Consider the following 15,436-nt stretch of genomic DNA (forward strand, 5'->3'; position numbering starts at 1 on the left):
GGCGACCCGTAAGGGGCCTCCGGCCGCAGGCACGCGGCGGGGTCAGCCCCGCTCCTCCCGCCGGGCAGCATATGGCGGCACCGGACCCCTTCCCGGGGGAAAGAGGGGTCCGGGGCCCCCGTGGCCGGCCGGAGCGGGCTGGCCTGTGATGGTCTGGCCATCACACGTGGCGGCCCCGGACCTCCCAAGGGAGGCCGGGTCCGCAGGGTTACCCGAGAGCACTCCCGCCCACGTGGGTGTGCAGAGGCCCCGGACCTCACGGAGCTCGGGGAGGGTCCGGAGACCGTGGTCCCAGCTGTCAGGCCCGGAGGCCGTATGCCACGTGGCCCAGAGGCGAGGGGGAGCGTGGACTATGAGAAGTCCCAGGGCCTGGACACCCTAGCAGGAGGTACCCCTATCTGTATGTACCGACAGAGGCCCCCGGGCCCACCTCGGGAGAGGGATGAACCTGCAGGTGGGGCCAAATCCCAGCATCGCGCCGGGTGTACAGCTCGTTCCCGCCAGGCGAGGGCACGGATGTCCTTTCGCCCGTAGCGGGATCCCCGAGGGACCCGTCTTCCGCGCGCACCGTGCGCGTCAGACGGTTCAGATTCTTGTCTCATTCGAGCCCGCCGCACGGCTCGGGCGGTTCGGATTCCGCCCTTCCCACGATCCTCCAGCGCCCACGCCAATGACTGGTGGACCCGAGCCCACCGGTCATTGAGTGTGAGGGTAGGGGAAGGCGGCGCTGGCGACCGCTCGGCTTCCCCTCGGTCGCCGTGGGACGCTAAGGGGGAGCAGTCTTTTGCATAAAAGGTATGCGCCGAAGGGAACGGCTACCTTTTCGCTCTCGCCAACAACAGACGCCGTAGCGCCCCTTCGTCTCCGCATCCCTTCTCGCGATCAGCTTCCTTGCGCCCGGCTCCTCTCTCTTCCTTGCTCCTTCGCGATCCACCCCAACAATTTCCATGGCTTCACTTCCTTTCCCGCGCCGCTTCCAGACCCAGGATCAGCTGGACGCGGTGCGGCGCCTTCTAGGGTGGACCGCGTCGGCGAATGCCGGGAAGGTCAAGGCCGGCGAGGTTCCCCTCCGCGACCTTGCCGCGGGGGAGTTCGTCCTCTTCAACTCGTACATTATGTGCGGGTTGGTTCCTCCGATCTCCTCTTTCTTCCTCCTGCTCCTGGAGGAGTTTGGTCTCCAACTTCATCATCTCATCCCCCACTCCGTCCTCCTCGTGGCGGTCTTCGCCCATTTCATGGAGATGTTCGTGGGGGTGCGTCCCTGCACCACCATCTTCAAACACTTCTACTCCCTGGTCGGGACCGGGAAGAAGCGCGGCGAGATCGGCGCTTACTACTTCCAACTCCGGCACGGGATGTCGAGCGCCTACATCGCCGCCTTCTCCAGCTCCAAATGGGAGGACTGGCATGAAGGCTGGGTCATTGCGGTGACGGACCCCCACGACCGCCTAGAACTGCCGGAAGGGGGCCCCCAGAGCGACCGGAGCACCTGGAAGGCCAGGCCGTCAATACCGGTAGTGCTCGACCCAGTCCTGAACCGGATCAAGAAGCTGGCAAGGAGCGGCCTGACTTCCATGATGGTGCTGGGCGACTTCCTGAAGCGACGAATCGCCCCCCTGCAGCATCGGTCCCGGATGGCCTACGTGTACACGGGGTTAAACGACTGCTGCAGGATCGCGCGGGGGCCCGGCGGCGACTTCACCCGGGCGGAGCTGGAGGCGGCGATCCGGGCGATGACCGGCGAGGCGTTCGTTCCAGAGTCCCTGGTCCTCCCGAGCGGGGTGAAGGCCCTGTGCGAGGACCAGGCTCTGCGGTCAACGGTCCTGGCGTCGATGCCGACCCTGGACGAGGGCGGCCTGGCAGTCCGGCAACTGGGGGGCGACCCCAACCGCGGGCTCCAGATCCCTGGCGCCACACCGGACCGCCAGCAACGCCCCAGCGGAGGTGCCGGGGAGCGGGGACCCAGAGGTCCGGCCCCCGACGGGAAGGGAAAAGAGAAAGCGCCGGTGCCAGAGCATCGGCAGAAAGACTGTGCGGGTGCTGCCCCGGCCCAAAGGAGCGGCGAAGCTCAGGGGGCGGCACCCGAGCGGCGCAGCCAAGCCGAAGGGAGCAAGTCCCGGAGCCTCCAGCGAGGCGATGGCTCCTTGGTGGGGGAGCCGGCGCCCAAGCGCCAGAAGACAACGGGGGTGGAGAAACAGAGCGGAGCTGCACCACCTCCACCACAGTACCGGCCTCCGCCGGGACAACAGACTCCTCCGCCACCACCACCAGGGCCGCGGCCAGCGACACCACCGCCTCCGTCCGAGACCAGACCACCGTCCCCAACACCGCCGCCAGGAGGCTCAAAGGTCGGGGACGGCCCCCAGAGGTCCGGGGGGTCCTCGGCAGGGAGGAAGGTCCCCCCGGCCGCCCGGGGCAGATGGGAGTGGTACGACGTCCCGTAAGTGGTTTTATCAAGGTTTTTCATTTCCTTTCACGGCTTCTGGTGCTTAACCAAACAGGTGGTACGGCAGGCCGCAACCTTCAAATGCTCCAACTGGGGGACCCGGCCCCCAGCCACCGCCGGAGTCCTCGGCATCGGCTCCAGCAGGGCCTCCGCCAGGAGCAGCCCCAGAAGCCTCCGGACCCAGTGGTCCGGAGCTGGAGGCTACCATGCCGCCACGTCCAGAAGCCGCCCCTCAGGAGGAGGCGATCAGGCCCACTGCGGCGGCAGAGGCCCCGGCAACAGCGCCGGGCGCCGAGGTCGGGCCTTCCCCAGCCGAACCGGCAACTGAGGGGGTCGCTGCTACGGCGGAGGTTGCTAGGCCAGAGGCAGCGGCAACGGCGGCACCGGAGGCAGCGGAGGTGGCGGCTTCGGTGGCAGTGGAGGTGGCGGCTCCGGAGGCAGCAGAGGTGGCGGCTCCGGAGGCAGCAGAGGCTGCGGCTCCGGAGGCCGCCGAAGTCGCCAGTAGCGCCGCCCCACCAGCGGAGGAGGAGGAACCGGAGGTGGTACTGGGAAGGCGTCTCCTCCCGAGCACAGCGGAGGTCCCACTCCCCCGGCTCATAGCCAAATGCCAACAAGCTCAACTGGAGCTAGAGGCTGGCATGCGCCGGGAGTGGGAGAAGCTGGAGGCGGAGCGCCAGCGGCTCTCCGACTGGGAGGTCCGCCTGGGGGACCGCATCAACACCGCCTCCGCCCGCCACGCCAAGGAGCGCGCCAAGCTCGTGTTGGAGCGCGAGCTCCTTCAGGAGGGGCTGGAGGAGGCGCGCGACCGAGAGGCAGCGGCGCTCCAGCGGGAGAAGGCGGCCAACCGGCGGGAAAAGGAGGCCCTCGAGGCGCAGATCGTCGCGGAGAGGCTGAAGGAGGCGGCGACGGCTAGGGAGCGGGCCGCCCGGGAGCTGGCGGAGGCGGCGAGGGAGGCGTTTACAACGGCCGAGGCGCAACAGGCCTCCCTCGCAGAACAGGTGGCGGCGGCAGCGAAGAAAGAAGAAGAGCTGGCCGCCCGAGAGGCAGAGGAGGTGGCCCGGCTGCAGGAGCTCCAGAAGCGGGAAGAGGCCGTGGAGGAGGAGCTGGCAGCCGGGTACCAGAGGCTCCAGGAGCGCGAGGCAGCGCTCCAGGAGAGGGAGGCCAAGGTGGAGGGGCTCCTGGCAGAGCAGCACGCCGGCGCCAACCGATTAACAAGATGGGTTGGCGCGGTGAACCCTCTGCTAGAGGCGCTCGGGGCCAACCCCATCTGGATGCCGGAGGCCTCTTCACCATACGGTGCCGCACTCCATCTGCTGGACTCCACCGCCAGGCGGCTGCAAGATGCGGAGGCCGGCCTACAGGACCTCCTGGAGGCAGAAGGACGAGTAGTTGCCCGGGAGATGGCGGAGTACATCCTCACCAGCTTCCGGAGCCATGATCCTGGCGTCCAGCTGACTCCCGTACTGGTTGTCGGTCCGGAAGGTGTTTTCGAGTCCACCGAGGTCCCCTGGCCCCCTGGGAGGTAGTCGCGATAAGTCGGGTCTAGCTGCCATAGAACCGAGGTCCTGCACATGACTTAGGATCGACGTTTAGTAGACGTCCCCACAGGTTCCTGGTCTGGCCAGCAGAGGCCTCCTAAGTTGCGTAGCGAGTCAGAGCTCTAGGACCCATGTTTAAGGGCTAAAAAGGGGTCCCGGTCCCCTGGTACATGGTTCGAGGTGCAACGGCGCTCACCCTAGGAGGGCAAGGCGTGTAGGCTTAGGGTACGGAACCAGGCTAAGCGGCTACACAACCCTGGACCCCAGCAAAGGGCGAGCGCGTTTCCCTGAAGCCAGTTAACAGGAGTCCGGTGCCTTTTTCCTTTGAGACAGAGGTCCGGGGCAGGGACGTAGCTACGCAACTTAAGAGGAACCTTGGCCATGACACAGACGCAGAAAACATGTGAGGGGTTAGCGTAATCAAGAAGCGAAAAAATGTAGAATCGTATAGACTTCAAGGGCGCATTCGAGAACAAAACTTTCCCTTAATGAATTGGTACAGAAGAGTTGTGCGATGTACGCCAGGGGACCGGGTTTACGAGGGCGGACCTCCACCGCCCTGGTCCGCACGTGATGCTAACCAATTACAAAGGAAAAATTCTCTCTCGATCGGGTCCTAGGGATAGAACTTACGGAGGTGCTCAATGTTCCACGGATTGGGTAGTTGCATTCCATCCTCCGCAGCCAACGAACAGATCCGGGTCGGCACACCTTTGTCACCTGAAGGGCCCCTCCCAACTGGGGAGAGCTGTGCATACCCTCTCGGTTCAGGATCCGCCTTAGACTAGGTCCCGACCCGGAGCTCCCTACTGCGCACAAACCGTTGGTGGTAGCGCCGGAGCGCTTGGTTGTACCGTGCGTTTCGGACTGCTGCTCGCCATCTGCGCTCGTCGACGAGGTCCACATCTTGGCGACGCTCCTGTTCCTGCATTCCCTCATCAAAAGACCGGACTCGCAGAGAGCCCATGGTGATCTCCGGGGGAAGGCACGCCTCGGCCCGTAAACCAAGAAGAAAGGGGTTTCCCCTGTGCCCGGCTAGGTGTGGTCCGGTTCCCCCATAACACACTTGGGAGTTCTTCAATCCACCTTGCGCCATGCTTCTCAAGGTCACAGTAGTCCGGATCTTGAGCCCTCTGAGGATCTCAGCGTTGGCCCGCTCAACCTGGCCATTACTCCTGGGTGCGCCACTGAGGCGAAACAGAGCTGAATGTCCATATCCTCACAGTACTCCTGGAAGTACTGGCTCGTGAACTGGGTCCCATTGTCTGTGATGACGCGGTTCGGGACCCCGAACCGGCACACGATTGACCTGAGAAAAGCAGTTGCTGACGCCTTGGTGATGTTGACCACTGGGGTTGCCTCCGGCCACTTAGTGAATTTGTCAATGGCAACATAGAGGTACCGGTACCCGCCAACGGCCCTAGGGAAAGTCCCAAGATATCCAACCCCCATACCGCAAAGGGCCAAGAGGGAGGAATCATCTGCAGAGCCTGAGCTGGAGTGTGTATTTGCTTTGCGTGGAACTGACACGCTTTGCAGGACCTTACCAACTCAGCTGCATCCTGGAGTGCTGTCGGCCAGTAAAAGCCATGCCGGAAAGCTTTACCAACCAGCGTGCGGGATGAAGAATGACTTCCGCACTCGCCTCCATGGATCTCCGCAAGCAAGTCGCGGCCCTCTTCCTGGGTGATGCACCGCATGAGGACGCCGTTGGCGCCACGGCGGTAGAGATCCCCTTCTACCACTGTGTATCGCTTAGCCATCCGGACAATGCGCTCAGCAGATGCTTGATCTTCAGGAAGGTAATTATCTTTCAGGTAGTCCCGGACCTTAGAGATCCATGCATCGGGACCTTTCTGAGAAACTGGGCGTGGCTCCCCGAGGTCTCCGGACCCTCAAGGGAGCACACGACCCTTGGCGGGCTCCACGGATGGAGCGCCGCCGGGACCGCCAGCTTCGAGGTGCTAGTCCGACCCCCTTCGCCCAGGTCGGCAGGCTGGGCGGAAGGCTTCAGCAGACGTCTCTGGAAGACGCCCTCAGGCACGGGTGCCCGGGTCGATGCGCTCGCGGAGAGTGCATCAGCTGCTGTGTTGCCTTCGCATGGAACATGTTGCAGTTCCAGCACAACGAAGTCCTTCTCGAGCCTCTTCACATGAATGAGGTAGGCCGCGAGCTGGGGGTTGTTGCAGCAACACTCCCCCCGGACTTGCCTGATGATGAGTTGGGAGTCCCCTTTGACCAGTAGCTCTCGGACCCCCAGGGACAGAGCCGCCGTAAGTCCGAAGATTAAGGCCTCATACTCCGCCATGTTGTTGGTGGCCTCAAAATCAAGGTGCACCATGTACTTTAGCTGCTCGCCACGTGGGTCGATGAGGACCACGCCAGCCCCGGCCCTCTTGCTGCGGGCGGACCCGTCAAAGAAGAGGGTCCAGTGAGGCCTGGTGAAGACCGGAGCCCTGTCCTCCGGACGCGGGGGGTCCATCCCTTGGTCCGGACCCCCGGAGGCGCTTGGTGCCGGCGTCCATTCCGCGATGAAGTCAGCAAGGATCTGGCTCTTGACGGCGTGACGCGGCTGGAAGTCAAGCTGGAACCCCGCGAGCTCTGCAGCCCACTTGGCGATGTTGCCTGTGGCGTTGGAGTTGTGGAGGATGGCCCTCAATGGATAGGCGGTCACCACCACAATCTTGTGGGCCTGAAAGTAGTGGCGGAGCTTACTGGACGCAACAAGTATAGCATAAAGGAGCTTATGCGTTTCAGGATACCTGGCCTTTGTCTCATGAAGGACCTCACTGACGTAGTAGACCGGCTTCTGGACGGTCCTGACTCTGCCAGGTGGACTGGATCCTTCAATTTGGGCTGGGGACCCTTCGGCCCCTAAGCTGCTCAGTGCTTCTCCGGTCGGAACCCGGCCGGACCCTCCGAAACAGGCCGGTTGCTGGAGTGGAGGAGGCCGGGCCTCCTTCTCCCTCAAGGGGGTCCACAGGGGCCCCCTGCGAGGGAAACTCGGTCCTCTCGGTGACCAGCACCATGCTGATCACTTCGGTCGTTGCTGCAAGATAAAGAAACAGTGTCTCACCTGGGTCCGGAGCAACCAGGACCGGCAAGGAGGTAAGGTACTGCTTCATCTCTTGGAAGGCACGTTCTGCCTCTTCGGTCCATACAAACGGGCCGGACCCCCTCATCAACTTGAAGAAGGGAAGCGCCCTCTCCGCCAGCCTCGAAATGAAACGGCTGAGGGCTGCAAGGGACCCCGTCAACCTCTGTACATCTTTGAGTCGTGCAGGAGGTCTCATTGCCTCGATCGCCCGGACCTTGTCCGGGTTGGCCTCGATCCCCCGGTGGGAGACCAGGAAACCAAGGAGCTTTCCCGCCGATACGCCGAAGACGCACTTCTCGGGTTAAGCTTGGTGGAGGTCGCCCGTAACTTGTCGAAGACTTGAGCTAAGTTTTCTAAGAGGGAATTCGACTCTCTAGTCTTGACAACGATGTCATCAACATACACCTCGACTATATCTCTAACCAAATCACCTAGAGTGATGTTCATTGCTCGAGCAAAGGTGGGTAGAGCATTAAGTAACCCATAAGGCATCACTATATAACAATAAAGTCCATCCACTGTTACAAAAGCTGTGTGCTTCCTATCATCACAAGCCATCTTGATTTGGTGGAAACCAGAATAGGCATCTATGAAGGACAGCAAATCACACCCGGAGGTGGAGTCTACAATCTGGTCTATACGCGGAAGTGGATAAGGGTCTTTTGGACATGCCTTGTTTAGATTGGTGTAGTCGATGCACATCCGAAGCTTCCCGTTGGCCTTTGGGACTACAACCGGGTTGGCCAACCATACAGGATGGTAGACCTCCTCGATGAAGCCAGCCTGCAGCAGCTTGCGGACCTCTTCACGGATGAAGTTTTGCCGCTCGACGGACTGCTTGCGTGGCTTCTGCCGGACTGGCCTGGCGTCGGGGTGGATCTTCAGATGATGCTCAATCACCTCCCTAGGGATCCCGGGCATCTGTGACGGTTCCCAAGCGAACACGTCAACATTTGCCCGGAGGAAGGCGATGAGCGCGCTTTCCTATTTCTCTCCCAGGTTGCCACCGATACGGGTGGTCTGGGAGGTCTCCGCTCCGACCTGGACGGTCTTCACGGGGACATCGTCCGTGTCGGACGGATGGACCTTCGGTGCCTTGGCCAGGGCCTTGGCTCGTGAGGTCGAGGGGTCGGACCCCAGGGTGCCAGCTGCAGGGGCAAGCCCCGTAGCCAGCGCATGGAGCTTTTCGACCGCTACAACAGCAGCGGCCCGATCGCTTTGGACGGTGAGGACGCCCGGCGGAGAGGGCATCTTTAGGACCAGGTACCCGTAGTGGGCAACGGCCATGAACCGGTACAGGGCCGGTCTGCCGATGATGGCGTTGAAGGGGAGGTTAACTTCCGCGACCTCGAACTGCACGTTCTCGGTACGGAAATTGTCCTCCGTCCCGAATGTAACCGGTAAGGTGATGGTCCCTACCGGGTACACGGGATCGGGGCCCACTCCTGAGAATGGGCGTGATGGAGCCAGCTTGGACTCCGGGATCTGCAGGTGCTTGAACGCCGCATAGCTGATGACGCTGAGGCCGGCGCCTCCGTCGATCAGCACATGGTGAAGGCGAACATTGGCGATGGTGGGTGCCGTGATGAGCGGCAGCACCCCTGCACCCGCCATGTTCTCTGGGCAGTCGGATGGCCCAAAGGAGATGGTGATGCCCTTCCACCGCTGGTGGGGCGCCGCCCTCGGCACCCCTGGTTTCACCGAGAGGACCTCCCGGCGAAGGGCCTTCACGTCCCGTCGGGAGACGAGCTCCGAACTGCCACCGTACATAACGTACAGCTTTTTGCGGCGCTCATCCCCGCCGGACTCGGAATCGGACTGCTGGAACAGTCCCTTGAGGTCTTTATTGGGGGTTTGATACCCCAACTCCCTCTCAGTCGCAGCAGCGTCGGCATCAGAGGCCTTCTCCTTGCCGGACCGCCGCGGAGGGGAGGAGCCTTCCTTGGAGGCTTGGTCACGCCTCTTGCTGAGGCGTTCCGCGAGCTTCTGGATCTCGCGGCACTCAGCGGCGCTGTGGCGAGCCCCAGGATGAACAGGGCACGACCCGGGGTCGGTGCGCCGCTGTCGTGGGCGCTTGCCGCGGGAGTTCTGGCCCCCGGTCGTTGCAGCCGCAACGGCCGGACACCCGATCCGTGACTTGTCGAAGCCACGGTTCTTCTTGTTCTTCTTCTTGCTGCTGCCAGGGGCAGCGACACTGGGCCCGCTCGTTTGAGCAGGTCCTGCCTGAGTTGCAGAGTGCCACGCACGGCCTTCTGCAGCTCGGGCGCATTTGTCCGCCAGAGCGAACAGGGTGGTGACGGCTTCCACCTGGTGGGTCGCCAGCTTCTCTAGCATCTTCTCGTCTTGGACCCCCTGTCGGAAAGCCGTGATAATAGATGCATCGGAGATACGTGGGATGGTTCCACGTACCTTAGTGAAGCGGGAGATGAAGGCCCGGAGGGTTTCCCCGGGTTGTTGCCTCACGGCGTGGAGGTGGGCTTCCAAGCCATGCTGTTGGTACGCACTGGCGAAGTTCGCCGTGAACTGTGCGCAGAGTTCTCCCCAGGAATGGATGGATCCCGGGGTAAGGTTCATGAGCCAGGTCCGGGCCGGCCCGGTCAAGGCTACATGAAAGTAACTTGCCATGACGGCTTCGTTACCCCCTGCCGCCGTGATGGCGGTGATGTAGACCTGCAGGAACTCTGACGGGTTGGAGGACCCATCATATTTTTTCGGCAGGTGAGGCCGAAACTTGGACGGCCAGGCGACCACACGAAGGTGGTCTGCGAGCGCTGCACAGCCCACGCTCGATACCGGCGCTTGGGCGAGTCCTTGCGGCCTGGCCGCAGCCGCATCGAGCTCGGGCGCAAGGTCCCGACCCTCAATGTTGAGCCGTCGGTTGCGTGCTCGCTCGATGGAGATCCTGGCATCCTCTCCCGCATGCCTGCGGTTGAGCTCTGCCCGGAGGTCCTCAGTCCGTGCACTCCTTACTGATGGTGAGTGCACAGAACCGGATGCGCCGCCCTGGCGACGGCGCTGCCTGGATACAGACCCCCCCGCTGAGCCTGGGGAAGCCTGTGCCAGGTTGAGGAGGCGGTCGACGTCGTCACGCCATTGTCTGTGCGCGCCTGGCGACGCCGCTTCACCAGGGGGGTTGCGGAGCAACTCCCTGGCTGCCATGAGGGGCCCGCTCGGTAGGAGCACCGATTGGGCCACGGAGTCCCGCTCCGCTGCGCATGGTGGAGCAGCACGCGGAGCCACCCTGGAGGCGTGACGGCGCGAGGCGTGTGGCGCTGTCGACGCCACTTCTTCACCGATCAGGAGGTCATGGTGACCATTTCCCTGCGCCATTGAAGTCGCGAAGGTCGACCGAGCGCAAACCAAACCCTCTCCCCTACCTGGCGCGCCAAATGTCGGAGGAATTCTCCAGCCGGGTGGCGGAAAGCACCCGCCTAATCCTAGTTAAGGATGGGTTTGGAGGGGACTCAGGAGCGCTCGATCGGTGGACAGATGAACGCAGGAAGGACACGCAGATTTAGAGTGGTTCGGGCCGCCGTAGCGTAATACCCTACGTCCACTTTGGTGTTGTATTGGCTGTGTGAGCCTGAATGGAAAGCAGCCTAAGCTTGTGTGTGTGCAACCTGGAACTTGGAACGTCTAGTGTGAGTGTTTTTGTTCCTGTGTTCTAACGAGTGCATTCTCCCTTTTATAGTCCAAGAGGAGTGCTTACACTGAGCGGGACCCCGACATGTGGGTCCGGCCAACAGGAGCTTGTTCTACGAGAGATATGGAGGTCATCTCCTCGAGCTCCTCTCCGTAGTCCTCTCGATCGGGGAGTTGATGTGCGTATCCACAGTCGGGATACGGCCGTGTACAGCCTTGTCTTGTACAGTGTTCGGTGTTAGCGTTGCCCAACAGTGAAGCCGTGCTGTCACTGTTGGGATGGAACCTCCAGTCAGGGGGCGAGCCAGCGCTGGCTCGTGCCATGCGCACTGTTACAGCGCAAGCCTTAGCACGCCTATTACAGACCATCATCACGCGCGCAGTACCGTGACGGGACTGCACACAGTCCGCGCACTGTGCGCGGTGATACGACGCGCCGCCTTCAGATCAGGCGGGCTTACCGGGCTGTCAGCTTACCTGCCCCGTGTGTCAGTAGCAGGCCGCACCTTTTGACCTTGGCGCGCCCAACTCTGCTACCGCATTAAATGCTGGTAGGTGGAGAGGCGACCCGTAAGGGGCCTCCGGCCGCAGGCACGCGGCGGGGTCAGCCCCGCTCCTCCCGCCGGGCAGCATATGGCGGCACCGGACCCCTTCCCGGGGGAAAGAGGGGTCCGGGGCCCCCGTGGCCGGCCGGAGCGGGCTGGCCTGTGATGGTCTGGCCATCACACGTGGCGGCCCCGGACCTCCCAGGGGAGGCCGGGTCCGCAGGGGTTACCCGAGAGCACTCCCGCCCACGTGGGTGTGCAGAGGCCCCGGACCTCACGGAGCTCGGGGAGGGTCCGGAGACCGTGGTCCCAGCTGTCAGGCCCGGAGGCCGTATGCCACGTGGCCCAGAGGCGAGGGGGAGCGTGGACTATGAGAAGTCCCAGGGCCTGGACACCCTAGCAGGAGGTACCCCTATCTGTATGTACCGACAATGACCCAGTCATCGCACCAGTCCTTCCACTTGGCGCTGGAGAAGGCGCTGATGTAGGAACCGGACATCCCGTGCTGGAGCTGGAAGTAGTAGGCGCCGATCTTGCGCTTGCTCCTCCCTGTCCCAACTAGGGCATAGAAATGACTGAAGATGGCGACGTAGGGACGAGCCCCCATGAACATCTCCATGAAGTGGATGAAGACAGCCACGAGGAGGACGGAGTGGGGGGTGAGGTGCTGGAGCTGAAGGCCGAACTCCTCCAGGAGCAGGAGGAAGAAGGAGGGGATTGGTGGCACTAGCCCGCAAGTGATGTACGAGTTGAAGAGGACGAACTCCCCCGCGACCAGGTCATTGAGGGAGCTCGAGCCTGCCCGGATCTTCCCGGAGAGCTCTAGCGTGGTCCATCCTAGGAGGCGGCGCACCGCGTCAAGCTAGCCCTGGCGCTGAAAGCTGCGGGGTTGACGAAGCGAAGACATGGCGGTGCTTGCTGCGATTGCGAGGGGATGGATTGCAAGGATGCAGGAGGAAAAAGAAACGCCGGGCGCAAAAAGCAGATCGCAAATGTGCGAGTGGTGACGAAGAGGCGCTGCGGCGTCTGGAGAAGGCAAGTACAAAAAGATAGCCGATCTTTGCGGCACATGCCTTTAAGTAAAGTTGCTCCCCCTTTGAAATCCACGGCGACCAAGGAGAAGCCGAGGAGTCGCTCGCACCAGGCCCTCGCCTCTCACCCTCTATGATCAGTGGGCCCGGGCCCACCGGTCAAAGGTGTGGGCGCTGGAGGTGGGGGGAAAAAGTGGAATCCGAACCGCCAGTGCCGCAGGACGGGCTCGAATAAGATAAGAAGCTGAACCGTCAGGCGCGCAGAACGCGGACAGAGGACGTCCCCTCGGGGATCTCGCCGGAGGGGAAAGGTTCTTCTTGCCCCTCCACGATAGGTATAAGCTGTCCACCCGGCACAACATAAGGTTATGGCCCCACCTGCGAGTTCGTTCCTCGCCCGAGGCGGGCCCGGGGGCCTCTGTCAGTACATACGGACAGGGGTACCTCCTACTAGGGTGTCCAACCCGAAGGGTGCGAGGTTATCTGTAACCTCGTCCTAAGCCATTGGGTGACGGGGCATACGGCACGGACCTGACAGCTGGGGTCACAGTCTCCGGACTTCCCCCCGTGCTCTGGCAGGCCCGGCGCCTCCACATACCCACATGGACAAGGCGCTCAGGAACGGTCTCCGCGGGCCCAAACCTCCACGGGGGGTCCGGTGCCGCCACGTGTGGGAGCCGGACCCCCTGGGGGCCTGTGCTCCTGGGCCAGCCTCGGGGGCCCGGACCTCCCTTCCCCCGGGGAGGAGGTCCGGAGCTGCCACGTGCACCTGAGGAAGCAGTTGCTAGGCCAGATCTGCCACGTGTCCGGTGGCAGTAAGCCTTCCGCGGGACGCCAACCCAACTACCGCATTAAATGCGGGTAGGGGCTGTGCGTGCCCGTGACAGGGCGTGGGCTGCCCACTGACATGTCGGGCAGGTATGTTGATACCATGGTAAGCCCGCCTGTTACCGAGGCGGCGCGTCGTGTCATCATGCTCTGCGCGCAGGCAGGCGGTGTATAGTCACATCACCGCGCCGCGTCGTGTGCATGAGCAAAGGTAATTATGATCTGCTATAGGAGAGCTGAGGCGTGCGCTGCTACAGTGTACGCGGAAGCTACAGCGCGGCGGGTCAACATAGTCCCATCGCCTGACAGCGGGAATCGACCCAACAGTGAGAGCACGTCTTCCACTGTGCATGTCACTGACAGCAGGCACTGTGCCGGTAAGGCGGCACAAGACCATACCCTAGCTGTAGATACGCACATCAACTTCTCGATCGAGGACTATAGGAAGGAGCTGGAGTGTAAGATCTCTGTATCTGTCACATTAAAGGCTCCAGTCTGTACATTATTTAATGTATCGCCGGGGCCCCGCTCAGTATACGCGCTCCCTTTGAGCCTATAAAAGGGAGAGCGCGCTCGTTAGAACATAAGTTCACAAGTTCTCTGGGACTCACGAGGTTCTCTCAGAAGGCTCCCTCTGGCCTCTTTCTAAGCTCTCAAGTAATACAACACACAGTGGATGTAGGGTTTTACGCTCCGGCGGCTTGAACCACTCTAAAATTCCTTTATCCTTTCCGTGTTCTTCCACCCTTTGATCAAGCATTCCTAGGCTTCCCCCAAACTCATCCTAAACTAGGATTAGGCGGGTGCATTCCGCCACCTGGCTGCAGAAATCCTCCGACAGAAACACTTGCGGATCCACTCACAAAAGGCTTACCACCCAATGTGTTCCGAGGACACTTAGCCAGCATAGGTTTACGGGAAAGGCTATGATACGTGGATAGTAAGGGCCTAGTTGAGAATCGTTTCAAAATAGAAAGGTGTGTATTGTGGCTGTTAATCTAATGGTATTAACTGTTATGACAAGGCATGCTCTGTACACTTATCTGTGATGAAATGGTTTGAGTTAAGAATTGTAAGTAGCAAATAAGAAAGATTAGATCAAGGGGAGAAGGTTAGATTGATCTCCGACTCGGTCCAACGACCGAGTGAAACCCTTGACTCGCGCCCTGATTGGGGGCGCACAACCAACTTGTAGTTGCGGGTCGTGTCAGTGTTTTACCGCTACGCCCACCGAGAGATACCTCCGAGGTGGTGAGTTTGTAGGTAGGGTATTGCCGAGATCAGAAACTCGAAGGTGCAAGGAACACAAGGTTTAGATAGGTTCGGGCCGCCGATAGCGTAATATCCTACGCCCTGTGTGGTTTGTATTGCCTTAGGTGGTGATCGGATAATCTCCTATTTGGAGGGGGTCCCTGTCCGCTCTTATATAGTCTGGGGGGATAGATTTACATGGAAGTCCTAGTCGGGTACAAGCCCAGAAGTCCTATCCGAGTATTTTTTCAGGTAGTTTCCTACTGTGTCCGACTAATTTACTATTATATGAGTAGTCCTACTACGCTACAAGTAGTTACAACAGATGTAAGACGTGGACCATATCCCATCATGTAGCATAGAAAAGTACGCCATGTGCACAGTTCCGTGTGCCCAGGTCTAACAAGCCTATGAGCTCTTCGTAGTCGAGTACTGCAGGCGTCTGAGTACTTCTGAAGGCATCTTTGAGTTCCACCGAACTTTATCTTGAAGGTGTCTTCCGAGTATTTTCTTAGCTGCGCCGACGCTGTAAGGTGCTCATGCCCCGAGTAGTTGTCAAGTCTTCTTTTATATGGAGTGCGATTAAACTTGCACTCCATATGGAATAGCCCCCGAACCTATGTTGACTCGTAAAATCAGGCTGAGGGTCAATTTAATCTTGAGTCTTCTGTCCCTTCCAACAGATTCAAAAAAATAAGTCAATGATGACACGTGCCCCATCGCGCAACGCCGTGAAATGCAGAGGTGGGGGCCAGGGGCAAGTAGGCGCTGTGAGCGACGGGAAGTACTGCCGCCTTCTACATCGTGCCGCCATCATCGACGACGTCCACGCCACCATCCCTGCGTCCACTACCCCGACTCGCCGGCCACCTCGACCTCAACTACACCACCACCGTCGACACCATGGATGCCACTGCTTCATCGTCAACCAAGCCCGAAGGCACTGCACCTCTCTCTCCCTCTCTCCCTCTGTTCTCTTTCGGTGTAATGAAAAGAACCACTGTTCTGTTCATGAGTTAATGTAAACACCCGATGATCTACTCCTAGCAATCCATAAT

The sequence above is a fragment of the Panicum hallii genome, chromosome 2 (genome assembly GCF_002211085.1).
Source record: "Panicum hallii strain FIL2 chromosome 2, PHallii_v3.1, whole genome shotgun sequence".
Taxonomy (NCBI): domain Eukaryota; kingdom Viridiplantae; phylum Streptophyta; class Magnoliopsida; order Poales; family Poaceae; genus Panicum; species Panicum hallii.